At 39.4% G+C, this 15,780-nt stretch overlaps 1 protein-coding gene across 4 annotated transcripts in view; it reads left to right on the top strand.

The window, feature by feature from the left end:
* The first annotated feature begins 3,787 nt into the window (after positions 1-3,787).
* Positions 3,788-15,780, top strand: part of Ppig (peptidylprolyl isomerase G) — a 41,551-nt gene continuing 29,558 nt past the window's right edge. Inside the window, exon 1 of one of the 4 annotated variants that reach the window (XM_074071053.1) lies at positions 3,788-3,941. The gene's annotated coding sequence lies outside the window, so the exon portion shown is untranslated. Of the gene's footprint in view, positions 3,942-3,995; positions 4,350-15,780 lie in introns of those variants that run through there. The other 3 variants (XM_074071054.1, XM_074071052.1, XM_074071055.1) reach the window with 3 other exon arrangements.

A 15,780-nucleotide genomic window follows, 5' to 3' on the forward strand; every position in this document is an offset into this window, starting at 1 on the left:
TCTAAGTAAACATACTATGGGGGGTGATATGGTAGACAATTAGAACAATAATTTGCTGATGATCGGGCTGGTGGAATGGCTCAAGTGTTGGAGCACCTGCCTAGCAAGCATGAAGCTCTGAGTTCAAACCCCCAGTACACCAAAAAAAAAAAAATCGCTTCTCGGCCTTTTGGCTAAGATCAAGTGTGTTGATGATCTATGTGTAGATGTAAAAAATGTTCATTATTCTAAATTAAAGGTAAAGCAAAGTAAAGGTTAGGTGTGGTAGCTCAGCCCACTCATACTACTGCTTTTGGTATCAGATCTTATTCCTCATAGTACGAGGACTGAAACATCCAGGCTAGACCAAATCTAGCATGCCAGGCCCGTGACCTGCTGGATGTGTAGTGCTGTGTATTGTAAAGAACAAAGCCAAAGATCAATGGTTTAACTCATAGAATTTGATCTCTCAATCACACCACATACCAATGCAGATGTCCTTCACCAGTGAACACTTTTCTCTGCACAGAGATTCTGGTTTGAGTATGCCTGGTTTCCTCCAAAGCTCACAGTAGGGTATATTCCCCACCATAAGGTATTAAGAGGGTGGAAATGTAATCCATTGGAGGTGTTTAGAGGTGGGGTCTTGGCAGGTAATTAGAATTAGATAAGGTCATCAGAGTGGAGTCCTAATGATTGCATATTGGTGACAGGACCTGACACTTGCTAGGTAGGTGCTCTGCTATTTGAACCCAGCCCTTTCTGTATTGGGTATTTTTAAGGGAGGGTCTCAAAAGCCTGGCTAATCAATCTTTCTTTCTTTCTTTCTTTCTTCTCTCTCTCTCTCTCTCTTCCCCCCCCCCCGCTCCCCTTTCCTTTCTCCTTCATTTTGAGGCACTGAGGATCAAACCCAGGGCCTTTTGAGTGTTGGGCAGGCATTCTACTACTGAACTTCACCCCCCTCCCCAGTTCCAAATACTGGTGGCATTATAAAAAAAAAGAATGATGAGAAGATATGTTTACATGCTCCTCATCTCACACCATGTGATGCTCTGTAACACCTGGGGATAGTTCCAGCAAGAGGGCCGTAACCAGATGAGGTCCCTTGACCTTAGACCTCCAGAAACATGAGTCAAAATAAACTCCATTTCTTTAAAACTAACAGGTGTCATTTTTCCATTTTCATACATGATTACATAATAATTCAGCCATATTCACCCTCCTACATACTTTCCTTATAACCTCCTCCCACTGACCAACCCCACAGGCAGATCCTTTAAAACTTGTCAAGTATATAGTGTTGTCTTTTAATGATGCTAAGCAGACTAAGACACAGGCTTCTTCCAAAATTCCCCAGGGCCTTAAGACCTTCTGGATTCAGCTGACAAAAAGAAAAAGAAAAGAGCTGGGGACTTAGATCAGTCAGTAGTAGAGTACTTGCCTAGAGCAAGGCCCTAGTTTTAATCCCCATAAACATTTATTTTTTGGAGTGGGTTTGGGGTTTGAACTCAGGGTTTACACACTTGAAAAGTAGTCACTCTACCACTTGAGCCACATCTCCAGCCTATTTGCCTCTGGTTATTTTGGAGATGAAGTCTCACAATACTCCAGATCTGAACCTGCCAGGTAGCTGGGATTGTAGGAGAATCCCTACAAACACTTTGACCTGGAAGTAGTACACGTCATTTCCAATCACTTTCCACTGATGAGAAACATTCATATTCCTCACCTAGAGGAAAGGAGACAGATAGGAAGCAGTTCTTAGCAGGACAGACAGACTCTACTGATACCCCTCAGCATAGGGAGAGCACAAATTTTGTCCTGCCACTGCTATGTTAAAGTAATTTCTGACATTTTATAATTGGAGATGACAGAGGGTCAGATTCTTAATATGAGATCACCTTTTAGAGAAATCAATCTGCAAAATGAAGCAGTGAGACCCTATCTCAAAAACCCAGGGCTTGGGCTGCTGGAATGACTCAAGCAGTAGAGCACCTGCCTAGCAAGTGTGAAGCCCTGAGTTCAAACCCCAGCACCAGCAAAAATAAAAATAATGGAAGCAGTCTTTAAAAATTGCCAGGCACTGGTGACTCACACCTGTGATCCTAGCTACTCAGGAGGCAGAGATCAGGAGATTGAGGTTTGAAGCTAGCCTGGGCAAACAGTTCGAGAGACCCTATCTCCAAAAACTCATCACACACACACACACACACACACACACACACACAAAGTCTGGTGGAGTGGCTCAACATGTAGGCCTTGAGTTCAAGCCCCAGTACCACAAAAAAACAAAACAAAACAAAACAAAAAAAACCTTGGGGCTTATAGATATAGGTCAGTGGTAGAGCCCTTGACTAACATACACAGGACCTGTGTTTGATCCCTATCACTGCAAAAAAAAAAAATAAAAAAGGGATGGGTGGAGGGGACAGGCATGCAAAGTGAGGAGCTAACTAAAGAACACCACTTAAAAATTCTGTTTTGCCGGGTGCAGGTGGCTCATGCCTGTAATCCTAGCTACTCAGGAGACAGAGATCAGGAGGATGGCAGTTTGACGCCAGGTTGGGCAAATAGTTCGAGAGACCCTATCTCGAAAAAACCCATCACAAAAATAGGGCTGGTGGAGTGACTCAAGGTGAAGGTCCTGAGTTCGAACGACAGAACCGCAAAAAAAAAAAAGGAAATTCTGTTTTGGTGATTGTAAAAACAATTTTTTTTCGTGTAACTATTTTAAGACAGAATTCTTAAACTACATTCTGTGTAGTTCAGTCCTCTACTTCCTGAGTGCTGGAATTACAGGCAACATCCGGCAAAGTGATAATTTCCCACTTTTTCTTTTTTTTCTGGGCACAAGCCAAGATTACATATCCCAGAACCTTGTAATTGGTTTTGACCATGTAATTGATTTAATTTTCATTGATGGAATTAGAGCCAAAGTGGCACATGTTATTTCCTGGTTTAGACCTTAAAATGTTGCCTCCTATTTCCTTCTGCCAGCTGAAATCCAAATCAACATATGCTGAAGGAATTTGGCCTGTGTTTGAATGACATGATAGAAAACACTCAAGTCCCCAAATGATTACATGGAGCACAGCTGTCCTCTCAAATGGACCATCCACCTAAAAACTTTAATGAAGTGAGAAACAGACCCTTTAAAGCCAGGATATTGTTGAACATTACAGTATTTCCATTTATTGCAATAGCTTCTTTGTTGATATAATAAACCCATGACAAATCAATTTGGGAAACTTTGGGATTACACAGCCCAATGAAATTTCAACATATTAGATATAATCTGTATCGTGGGGTTACTGTGAGAATTAAAAACAACGAACGTCAATGCTTTTTGTAATTTCCTCCTCTTTTTTTCACACAGCACTTAATTCTTTAGTGTTATTTTGCGGGGGGGACTGGAGTTTGAACTCAGGGCTCTCTGCTTGCAAAGCAGGTGCTGTACGCTTGAGCCACAGGTCCAGTTCATTTTGCTCTGGTTATTTTGAATATAGGGTCTTGCCAACTATTTTGCTCGGCTGGCTTTGAACCTCTAACCTCCCGACCTCAGCCTCCCACATAGGGCTTCATTACTGGAACTGGAGGCGGATCGTCCGTCAAAATACCCTGACAGAACATCGGTCAATGTTTATTAAATGAAAGACTTTATTTCATGTACAGTATGGCATCCTGAGGCACATAAACATACCTAGTCAAGTTATGGAAAGCTTTAAGCTATTTATGAAGTGTGTATCAATCCAAGGTGAGCACGGTGACGCAAGCCAGGGAACGCCGGGAGGCGTTGTCAACCAATTCGTGACGCACTTCCGGCGCGACGCTTTCTCTCCACGCCGGGACAGGGCTGTTGGGGGGAGGGAGGCGGTTAGTGGGCTTTAGCGCCTTTTCTGACGGCGGTAGATTTGAAGCGCTTTCAAATACTGAGCCCAGGGAAGAGGAAACTAACAGTGCAGGTATGGGGCGCGACGCCCGTGTTGCTTTGGTAGCGTCATTTGCTGAAGTCCGGGGTGTAAGCGGGAAGGGCCCAGGGAGAGGGGCGGAGCCGGCGCGGGCGGCCGGGCTGAGGTAACCGTCTTTGCCTCGAGGTTTGTGGGCTGCTTGGGTCCAGAGGGGTGGCCCTGAGGCCGAAGCGCCGGCTCTGCAGCTCTAGCGGCAGGAGAAGGCTCCCGGCCCTGCCTCCGAGGCCTAGCAAACGGCTGTTTCCCTGCCAGCCCCCGCCCTCCCACTCGGGCGCACACCTCCCTCCCTGACGCATTCTGCCGCACAAGCTGTAATATGGCGGCAGCGACGGCGGCCTGAAGTCTAGGAAGCTAGGTTGATTTTTGAGGCTTCAAAATCGTAAGACTGAGCACCACTGCGGGGTAGGTGGGATGATAGGTGGGGCAGAGGGAGGCGCCATCTGATGTCCTGTCATGTTAAGGTTATAGAGTGACGGGAGCACAGCCGGAATCGCGGGGATTAAGATTGAATATATCCGACCTTTTCCTCTCATAGGACAGTGGCTATCGAGCATGCTTAAGTGACACAGGCCACTTTTTAGAGAATTTTCTGAAACTCAACTCCAGGGGCTTCCTTTAGCTCTCTCGAAGTTTTCTCACGTTTCGTAGGAGCAGAAAGTGGCGCAGGCCTTTTAGGAGGAAGATGATGGTTGCCGAACGTCGTACTCCTTAAGGAGAAATTTGGCCCGTCTTCAGTCTTTTAAGAAGCATAAAGTCTGCCTGCAAGGAGAATGCCTTGGCGTTTTGGAAATGTTGTAAAAGCACCATTTTGTGCATTGAGTTTAATTAATTTCTTTCTACAAGAATACGTTCTGTGCACTACCACATTTTTCCAGTGATGATCCAAAATACGTCCAAGAAACAATTCGGTGTTTTGGAAATTTGAAGGTCCAATATTAACCAGCTAAAACCAGAAAGGATAAAAATATTTCTGTGTGTGTCTATGGCATTCCCATTTTGTAAAGGAGACTTGTCAGTAATTGCTAGCTCGTAGCAGGGTTAGGGAGGTGTAAGGGAATATTTTATATAAGTTTTAAAATGCACTATAAAATCCAGGAAGGATACAAACATCCACAATAGCACCCTCCCCCCTCTACTTTTTACTTGTGGAGATTATTTCTGTAGCAATTTACATTCTTAAGCCTAAAACAATTCATTGTATATTGCTAAACATTAGCTTTGATTCAGGATTATTGACGTGCTTTTGAATTGTGTTTGTTTCCTTTTTCAAAAAAAATTCTGGGTGGGGGTGGGGATCAAATTGAGTGCTTTGCACAAGCCAGGCAAGTGCTCAATTACTGAGCCACATTCCTAGCACCCAAAGGTGATTCTTTGCAAACCACTGGCAGGGTTGCCTTCCCCTGCTGGCAAGCATCTACCATGATGTGAATTTCCTAAGCTACAAAATTTGAATTTTCTGGCCCAGTCATCTTTCCATGTCTTAGTTTTTTTCATCTGCAAAGTAATGTTTTTATTTCCATATGTCATCACTCTGGGTTTGTTAAAATTTTGCATAAAATCTGCTTTCAGTGGCAACTCAGTGGTAATCCTAGGAGTGATGAGCATTTATTTTGACTTTTTAAAGGCTTTTTTTTTTTTTTTGTGCTTGTCAGTATGACCTTGCAGTATAGGTGGCCTCTACATATTTTGGTATTTTGTATATTTTTAATTGAATTTCTCTTTCAGTTAACACCTATTATTTATGGTAACCATTCATAATAGAAGAATGAAATAGTTCTGTTATCATAACACTACCTGCAAGTCTTTCTGTAGTTGCTCCTTTTAGGAAATGCCTATTATTTTTTTTCCCTTATTACTTTACAATAGGTCATGTTAACAAAATTATGATATTGTCTGTATTTAGTCTAGTATGTTGAAATGTCTTGTCATTTGTAGTAGTAATCCCCAGGTAATTAATTCAGGTGATTTGAAGAGCTTATTGCAAATCTTTCTGCCGTGTTGTATTTTCTGCTTTATTTATTTTTTCTTTTTTTATTGTAATATTAGCACTAAGCTTCATTTTTCATTTTGTTTAACTGTCAGTGTTTTTTTTTTCTTGGTTTATAGTGTACATATATTTGTATAAGACTTTTGTTTCTTTTTTCTTTTTCTTTTTTTTTTTGGTGGTACTGGGGTTTGAACTCAGGGCCTCATGTTTGGTAGATAGGCGCTCTACTACTTGAGCCACTCCACCGCCATGTTTTTATTTCTGTAGATTAAATTTGAATCTTGAAACTTTTTTTAGACAGTACTATAAATATTCAGGGAAAACTGCTGGAACTGGAACTTTGTGCCGTTACTGTGAGGGAAACTTCTGAGTTTTTAGAGGGTGGTTTAAAATAATCACAAACATCTTTGAAATATAACTGTATAATTATAAACACATGCATCAATCTTTGATATTAAAATGATGGGTTTTTGTTGTTTTCGGTACTCAAACTTGAACTCAGAACCTTCACCTTGAGCCAGCCCTTTTTTTGTGAAGGGTTTTTTCAACATAGGGTCTCGTGAACTATTTGCCTGCCTCCTGAGTAGATAGGATTATAGGTGTGAACCACTGGCAACCAGCTCCCACCAATGTTCTTAAACATGTTTTTCCACATTTGCAGGAGAAAAATAGAATATATAAATATTAAAAGTTTTAAGTGTTAGGATTCTGTGCATTTTTATATGATACAGTTTTTTCAGTGAGCCTTTAGACTTGCTTATTTATTTTTAATTTTTTTTGGTTGGATTGAGGTTTAAACTCGGGACTTCGAATGTGCAAAGCATACATTACTGCTTGAGCCACACCTCCATTCCTTTAGTACTTATTTTACATAAAAGTATTTTCATGCTAGACACTCAGTAAGCAGAAGCAGAAGGATCAAGAGTTCAAGGTCAGCTTGGGCTACATAGCAAGACTGTCTCAAAAAAGAAAAGTATTTTCTTTATATACATCTCATTATGTAGATCATAATTGGTATTACTCACATTTTTAAGGGGTCAGCCAGGTGAAGTGAAGTTAGTTCATAAGGTCAGGTAGATGATAAATGGTAACAGCTAGTAGACAATAGTAGGAAGGAACTAGAACAAACTACTTCATACTAGAACGTATATATTTCTTATGGGAGCAGGCTGTGCTAATTGCTGTACAGAGATGGGGCACTTTACTGAAAGTAATTTTTTTCTAGGAAAATTCAAATCTGGATTTTATAGATAATTAACTATAACTCTTCACACTGAACAAATTTGCAGCAAACAGATCATTCCCATACTAAATGATTATACTCTAATGTTCTTAGGCAGTTCATGGGTTGTACTTGCAATCCTCCTGCGTCTGCCTCCTGATTTCCGGGATTATAGCTGTGTAGCACCGTGCCTGGCTTCATGAATTATTTTGTTGAAAATTGTATGGGCTGAATTTTCCCTTGAATTGTATTTTTTTTGTATTTCAGCATTGTTTTCTCCTGACTTTTTCTAATTTTAGATAGAATTTAAGATTTTTACTTTTATTATCATAAAAGTACATTGTGATATTTACAAAAGTGCTTATAATACAATTTTAGATATTATTTAGTAATACCAGGGAATCGTACTTACAAGTACTTTTTTTTGGGGGGGGGGATCTAGGGTTTGAAATCAGGGCTTCATAAAGCAGGCATTCTACCACTTGAGCCACACCCCCTGTCCAAGGGAATCATAGTTATAGAAGAATTACTGTGTCCTAGTTCGGAATAGTAATGTGTTTAAGGTATTTTTGGTATCACTATTGTCCTTCATTAGCTATTAATATTACAGCATTTATATGCTTACAGGATTTGTGTAAATTTTATTTATTGTTTGTTTGAGAAAGGGTCTCACTATGTAGCCCGAGCTAGCCTCAACTCTTGATCCTGCTTCAACCTCCTGAGTGCTGGCATTAAAGGCAAGCACCACTGTGCCTGGCTAGAAGTTGTTTTTTTGTTTTTTGTTTTGGTAGTACTGTGGTTTGAACTCAGGGCCTCCCACTTGCTAGGCAGGTATTCTACAGCCTGAGACTCACCTCCAGCTCTAGAAGTTTTAATGATTTGCTTTCTTTCATCTTTCTTGAATTTACTATGTGTTTGATTTGTCATTTCAAGAAAAAATTTGAATCAATTTCTGTGAAAAGAATGTCCTTGGGCAGTAGACTCTAAGTATCTTGTTATAACCAGTTCACAGGCATGTCTTTTTTTCTTTTTTTTTTTTTTTAACTTTGGTAACAATTTAAAAAACCAGTCTATTCATCAAATATTTAATCAGGCAAGTAAATTTGAAAAACATTTGGGTTACTTATTGTATTTCTGATCAAAAATTTTTTCTTTCAGCCAATTAAGTAGTGCTCTTTCATATATTTTTGTAAAAAATATCATATATGCATATAGACACAAAAACACACGTAGGAGTAAAAGTAAGGTATTTAAGATTTCACTTAAGAAATTTTAGTTATGATGCCCTGGGCTGGTCTGGAGCCATGATCCTCACAATCTCAGTCTTTTGCATAGTTGAAAATTTTTGCCCAGGCTAGCTTCAAACTGTGATCCTCCTGTCCTTAGTCTCCTGAAGGCATTATGTTTTATTTTTTCTTACCTTTTTTTATTGTTGTATTGGGGGTGCATTGTGATATTAATAAAAGTTCTTATATCATAGCTGGATTCACCCCCTCCATCACTCACCTTTATCCCCCACTTTCCCCAAGGCATTATGTTTTAAAAGAAGCATTTAACTCCAGTTATTCTATAGAGAACAGACAGTACAGACTAAGATTAAAAACAAACCAGTTGGGAGGTTACTGCAATAGTCTATAAGAAATGATGGTGATGGTAAAAGTCATGAGACTATTTGGGATAATTTTTTAAATTAACCATCTATTTTCTAATGGGTTGATAAATAGGTTGTAAGGGAGAGTGGAACCAAAGCAATCTTCCAAGTTTTCAGCTTTAGCTGCTGACTTGGCAGTGATAATGTTTACAGCGTATGTAAGAGAATGAGGGTAGGAAAACACAAAGTCTTGTTTTAGATAATATTTTTAACAAACTTCTTTTGAACTCAGGGCCTTGGCTTTTGCTAGGCTGGTGTTCTTCCACTTGAGCCACACCCCAGCCCTTTTTGCTTTACTTACATTGGGGATAGGTCTTGCATTTATACCTGTGCAAGCATAGAACATGATCTCTCTATTGGCAGGCATGCATCACCATGCCTCAGTTTTGTTTGTTTTTTTGTGGGGCTGGGGTTTGACCCTCAGGGCTTTGCTCTTGCAAAGCAGGTGCTCTACCACTTGAACTACACATTCAGCCCATTTTGCTCTGGTTATTTTGGAAATGAGGCTGACTGGCCTCAAGCCTGGGTCATCCCAATTTCAGTCTCCTAAATTGCTAGGATTATAGATGTAAGGTCCCTGCGTTACACACAGCTTTTTGTTGGTTGAGATGGGGTCTTAAAAACTTTTCACTCTGGTCTTGGACTTGAGTCCCCTCCTGAGTAGCTGGTATCATAGTCCTGAGTCCCTGCACCTGGCCTCAAAGTAAGATTTTCATTGAAGTTAAACAATTACTGAAAAGTACATACATTCTTAAATGTAGCTTGACATTTTGCCCAAATAATTTTACTTACAAACAGCACTCAGATTAAAAAAAAAAAGCAGCAGCAGCAGAACAAATCATTATCCTAGTAGCTCAATCTCTTCTAACTCTATAAATTAGTGGTGGTAGTCATAGCAATTTCCAAGTACCAGAAATATAAGATTGTTGTGCTTTCTCTTAGAATTTGGAAACATTAAAGAATCATCAAAGATTTGGTCTAAGCCTGGCACAGATGACTCATCTGTAATCCCAGCCATTTAGGAGGCTGAGATTGGGAGGCTCTCTGTTTGAGGCCAGCCCAGGCAAATAGTCCAAGATTTTCCCCATCTCCAAAGTAAACAGAACAAAATGGACTGGCAGTGTGACTCAAGCAGTAGAGCACCTGCTTTGCAAGCATGAAGCCCTAAATTCAAACTCCAGTCCCCCCCCCCGCCAAAAATTGTCTAAAATGTTGTAAGTAACTAGGGGTTATTTTTTCAGCTTCAATAACTTTTATGTGATTTTCAAGAATACAACATATACAACTATAGGTTGAGGATGTGGCTCAGTGGTAGAATGCTTGCTTAGCATGCATGAAGCTGTGGGTTGGATCCCCAGCACTGCAGAGGGACAGGAAAGGGAGCCAGAGAAAGAGAGAGAGAATTTAAGGCCTACAAAAATTGTTTAGAAGATAAAAGATAATCAGGTACTAAGTAGAATTCAATGTTTTTCTTCAAATAAGGATAGCTTCCTCAGATTTTTGGTTTCAAAGTATTCTTAGTTCCAAATGTACAGCAATTGAAATACTATACAAATAAAAACTTACTGAAACCAAAGTTGACAGGATTCTAAAATTGCTAGGTTTTTATTGTTTTAAATCTGTATCTGTAGCACACTGGAGGATTGATGGTATCCTTTTTTGCTTTATCCTATCCCAAATAAATTTTTGGTGTCCTGTGCCCATGGCTTATGCCTGTAATCCTAGCTACTCAGGAGGCAGAGATCAGGAGGATCTCGGTTCAAAGCCAGCCTGGGCAAAGAGTTCGCAAGACCCTATCTCAAAAAAAAACCATCACAAAAAGGCTGGTAGAATGGCTCAGGGTGTAGGCCTTGAGTTCAAACCCCAGTACCTCAAAAAAAAAAAAAATCCAGAATATTTGTTAGAACTTTTAAGATGAAGTTATGAAAAAATGAAAAATTTCCATGCAATATCGTCAAAAGTGAATATACTAACTCTTGGGCTGAATTGAACACACTGTAATCTTTTATATAATTGAATTTCTAATGCACATAATCCACGTTAAACAAATGGGTGAATACATATGATTTGGGTTTTTCAGATTCTTGTAATTAGGCAAAGGGTTTATAATTCTTCCCTTTCTTCCTTGCTTTTGTTGAGTTCTCTGGCTTGTGGTACTGGGATTTGAACTCATGGCCTCATACTTGTTAGGCCATGCTCCCAGCTTGTATACTGGTAGATATGTGAACCTACAAGTGACAAGATTGTGTAAAACTAGATGAGTATAAGAAAAACTTGGAAAATGTGGGTAAGATAGGTGGGTTATATCAACATCTATTGTGCTAGCACATAACAGTTTTGAAAACTGTTCTTATTAGGAGTGTATGTAGCTTAACATTACAACATGCATAAGGTAATTCAAATGTGAAGGGAAAATATTTATTTTTTCTTAACAGATCTTTATTGAAATTGATAAACTGATACTAAAACTTATATGCAAGTGAAAATGACCTACACTAGCTAAAATGACTTTGAAAAAGAAGAACAAAGTTGGAAGAGTAACAGTACTTCATTTCGAGACTTATTTTAAAACTACAGTAACCAAGACAGAGTGCTATTGGTGCAGAGATTAACAATCAGATCAGTGGAGCAGAAATGAGAGTATAGAAATAGAAGCCAGCATACTGTAATTTTTGAGAAAGGTATAAATCCAGTTTGATGGAACAAAGATAGTCTTCTCAACATTAGTGCAGAAACAAACGCAAAAAAAGGAAAAGTAGCCCATACACAAAACTGACAGCAAACCACAAATCTAAATATCAACCTAACCTCTGAGAAAAAAACAGATATTTGTGATTTTGGGTTAAGAAAAGATTTTTTTCCATTTCTTCTACATTATCTGATTTATTAATGTATAATTTTTTTCCTATTTCTATCTTAGCTTTTTTTTTGTAGTAGTAGTAATGAGGTTTGAACTCATTACCAAATTTTTGCTAGGTAGGCATCTACTACTTTCTTGAGCCACATCCCCAGCCCTCCATTTTTAAAATTAGTGTTATATTGTACAAAATGAAGACTTTCTCTACATTTTCAAACATTTATATAATAAATGGGCTTTGAGCATATTAGTTCCACTCATTATACTCTCTTGTTCACTCCCTCCCCCTTCTCTTGGTCCCCTTCCTCTTTCCAAATAGTCTCCCTTCTGCTTTCATGTCCTTTTTTAAAATTGTTTTGCAGTACTGGGGTTTGAATTCAGGACCTCGTGCTTGCTAGGCAGGCACTGTACCACTTGGTGCCATGCTCTCAGCCCTCATGTGTTTATTTGAATTCTCTTTGACATCATTGATCATTTTAAAAACTAGACTTTCAGATTCTTTGACCAGCATTTCAACCATTTCAATATCTTTGGATTCAGTTATTGAAAAATTCTGGACTTTTGGAGGAGCCCTGTTGTCTTGCTGTTTCATTTCTTATGTTTCTAAGTTGTGATTGGGTCATCTGTTCGGCTTAATATTTCATCTGGTTTTATTTGAGCAGCCTTCCCTTAAGGGCTAAATCTCTAGTGCCATTCATTTAGAGAGCAGAAAACAAATTCCTATGATACCCACACCACCAAAATAAACCAGCATAGAAATATAATGAAAATCAATTAAAGCCAACTACTATGCCATCAATAACCATAGTGAAGAAAATTACAAGAATAATGTGATTTATGTTTGTTTGCTTGCTTGCTTGTTTTAGTGGTACTGGGGTTTGAACTCAGGGCCTCATGTTTGCTGGGCAGGTGCTCTAACACTTGAACCATTCTACCAGCCCAAGAACAATGTTGAATAAGCTGTAAGTTATCAGTCAAGCAGGGGTGGTACCATAGATCTGAAACAGGAAGATAGTGAATTTGAGATTAGCCGGGGCCATGTAGCAAATTAAAGAGCAGCCAGGACAACATACATGTAGCAAGAACCTGTTGCAAAAAAATAAAAAACATTAGCCTGTCACTAGTGGCTCACGCCTGTAAATCCTAGAGACTTATGAAGGAAATATTGGAAGGAACACAGTTTGAGGCCAGCCAGGGCAAATAGTTCATGAGACCCTATTTCCAAAATACCCAACACAAAAAAGGGCTCAAGTGCCTAGCAAGGGTAAGGCCATGAGTTCAAGTCCCAGTGTTGCCCAACAAATAATCAAAAAATTAAAAATTAAAAACAAATTTTAAAAGTAAAACTAATAGTAATGAATGAGATGAAGGAGGAGTGCATGGAAAGGGGAAATAGAAAGAAGCAAGGTTAAAGACCAGAAACAAAAAGGTAAAAAGGAATAGAATGTGAGAAAGATAAAAGCAAGGGAATTAAAAAAAATCTGATTACAAAATAAAGAAAATGCATAAATAAGATTAGATAAAACTAAAAAGAAGGATAAAATATAAAAACAAAATAAAGTAAAAACTTATAGAAAAAGAAAAAAGTTTTTAAAAACTATTTTTAATAAAAGGTAAAGAATTGGAGAATCTTCTCTCTGGGTCCTTTAATAGGGTAATCTGTCAGGTAGAGTGGGATAGTAATTTGTAGCTGAAGTCAATTATAGTTCCTTCTTTTTAGGATGATGCTATTTGTGGGTTGAGAACCAGGTCTGTCAAAAACTTCACTTTTACATATCCATAGCCACTGCTAGCCCCAACGAGCTTTTCAGCCTATGAACCAGGCAGGTTCTCACTTGCTCCAAAGGGTTTCCAGTTTGTACACACAGAAGCAGCAAATGTCCAAGCTTCAGGGTATCCCCCAACTACATCAGAGAATGGGGGAAGCATACAAAGCACTGAGATGTGCATTGGATGGAGAGAACTGAGGGAACCCTGCACTCTGTGGGGCTTAGACCACTCAGATCCTGCCCAGCAGCAAACCACTGTATGGGAAATTCATGACTTGACCACTATACCTGAGCTGTCAGTCTGCCTGACATCAAACCATATGTAGGAAGGAACAGCTCCAGAAGCTGATAATTTGCTGGCCATGGACTTGGAGTCTTCACAGGAATCCTTAGGTTGATGGGGTTTTCTCCTCATCACAGAGGGCATGGCCATTGACCACAGAGCCCTTATATTTCTCAGCAGGTCTACATCAAATTCTCCCCACTCCATGACTGCATATTGTGGCTGTCTCCCACCCAGACTCTGTGTCAGGGTGTCCCTAGGGTGAGTTGAGATTGTTCCTTGTTTTCAGGTCCCCAGAATAGCTCATTTTAAATGATAGGCCTTCTCTCAAGATGGTGCCTGACTATAGCACTCTAAGATGTTGGGTTTGGGAGGGATGCACTCCTCAAAATAGATTTCTTCTTCAACACTTGTCTGCAGGAGAATTTACTGTCAAACCTAATCCCCATGCTGGGTATAAAGCTTGCAAGAACTCTTGGTTTATCCACTTACTTGGAGTGTCCGAGGAAGCTTAGTTTAGAGACAGTTTCCTACTTTTCTCTGTATAGACTTTGTTTCTCCATGGTTTTCATTTGTCCTATTGCCTCTTTTGTGATTTTGATGCTTTTTGTCTCTTTGGAATATAATTTGTCCTTTGGTATACCAACTCATTCATGGAATTGGACAGAGGAAGCTTCTAACCTGCTATCTTATCCTGGAAGCCTCAAAATGGTTTATTTTGGCTTTCCCTTTTTTCCCAGCTATGAAGTTAAAAATTAACTTGGAGTTCTAGTTTTGGAGGTCCTGGTCCAAGATTGCAGTGGAGTGTTACTTTGAGACCCTAGCATAACAGCATGTGGCAGGACTACAGGAGGTAGAACAAAACCACTCAGACCTATCAGCCAGGGAGAAAAGAGAAAAAGAGTGAGAGGCTATTGGTCCACAGTCTCTCCAACTAGGCCTTACTTCCTAAAAGTTCCATTATCTCTCAGTAGTACCACCTTGAGGACCAAGCCTTTAACGTGGATTTTTGGGGAACACTTAGATAAACCACACCAAGAGTAAACTGTGTAATCTGCACACTGGAACTCTTTATATGATTTTCTATTAAATGAATATGAATTTTCTATAAGTGGATGACAACTACAGAATTATCTAAATAAAAAATTCATTTAAGGGGCTGGGGGTATAACTCATTGGTGGAGCACATACTTACCATGGGTGATGGCCCTGGGTTAAATCCTGAGCACCAAAGAGAGTAAAAAAATAGTTAACACTGGGCACTGGTGGCTCATGCCTGTAATCATAGCTACAGGCTATGAGAGCAGGAAGATTGAGGTTTGAAGCCAACCTGGGCAAATAGTTTACAAGACCCTATGTCACAAAAACCCGTTACAAAAAGGCTGGTGAAGCAGCTCAAGGTGTAGGCCCTAGTACTGCCCCCCCGAAAATATATATTATGTATATATATGTGTGTATATATATATATATATGTGTGTGTATATATATGTGTGTGTATATATATGTATGTGTGCATTCACACACACACATACGGTTAAGGGGAGGAATGTAATCAGGATGGAGAATGTAGATCTTTCAGAGCTTCACTTGATCTAAAATACTGTGTATTGGTTGCTAAGCCACCATTTTAGTTCAGCTATGGTATTTTTCATAAAAGCATACATTTCAATTAGTCTTTTCTAAGCAGATGAAATTGACATTTTTTTTAGTCTGTCAGTTTTTTGATGCTTTTTATACTTCCTGGTTTTGTTTTGTTGTCTCTTTACCTTACTCTGTTATCCCCCACCGAGTATTACAATTCATCATTTTAAGTTCTTAGAATAAATGCCTTACCAAAAAAAGAATGGCTGTCAAATACGAGGTATCTCCTGTGTTGATAAAGCTCTTACACAGCATATCACTCACTGGTGTATGTGCATAAGCATATCAGTCAAGGCTGCTTGTTGCCATGATCAGAAAGTGTCCTTAGCCCAGCTACTCAGGAGGCAGACAGAGGAAGTTCAAGGCCAGCCAACATAAAAGTTAGTGACCTGTTTCAAAGACAAGTGGAGCATGGCAGTTCAC

The sequence above is a fragment of the Castor canadensis genome, chromosome 4, assembly GCF_047511655.1.
Source record: "Castor canadensis chromosome 4, mCasCan1.hap1v2, whole genome shotgun sequence".
In the NCBI taxonomy this organism is placed as follows: Eukaryota; Metazoa; Chordata; class Mammalia; order Rodentia; family Castoridae; genus Castor; species Castor canadensis.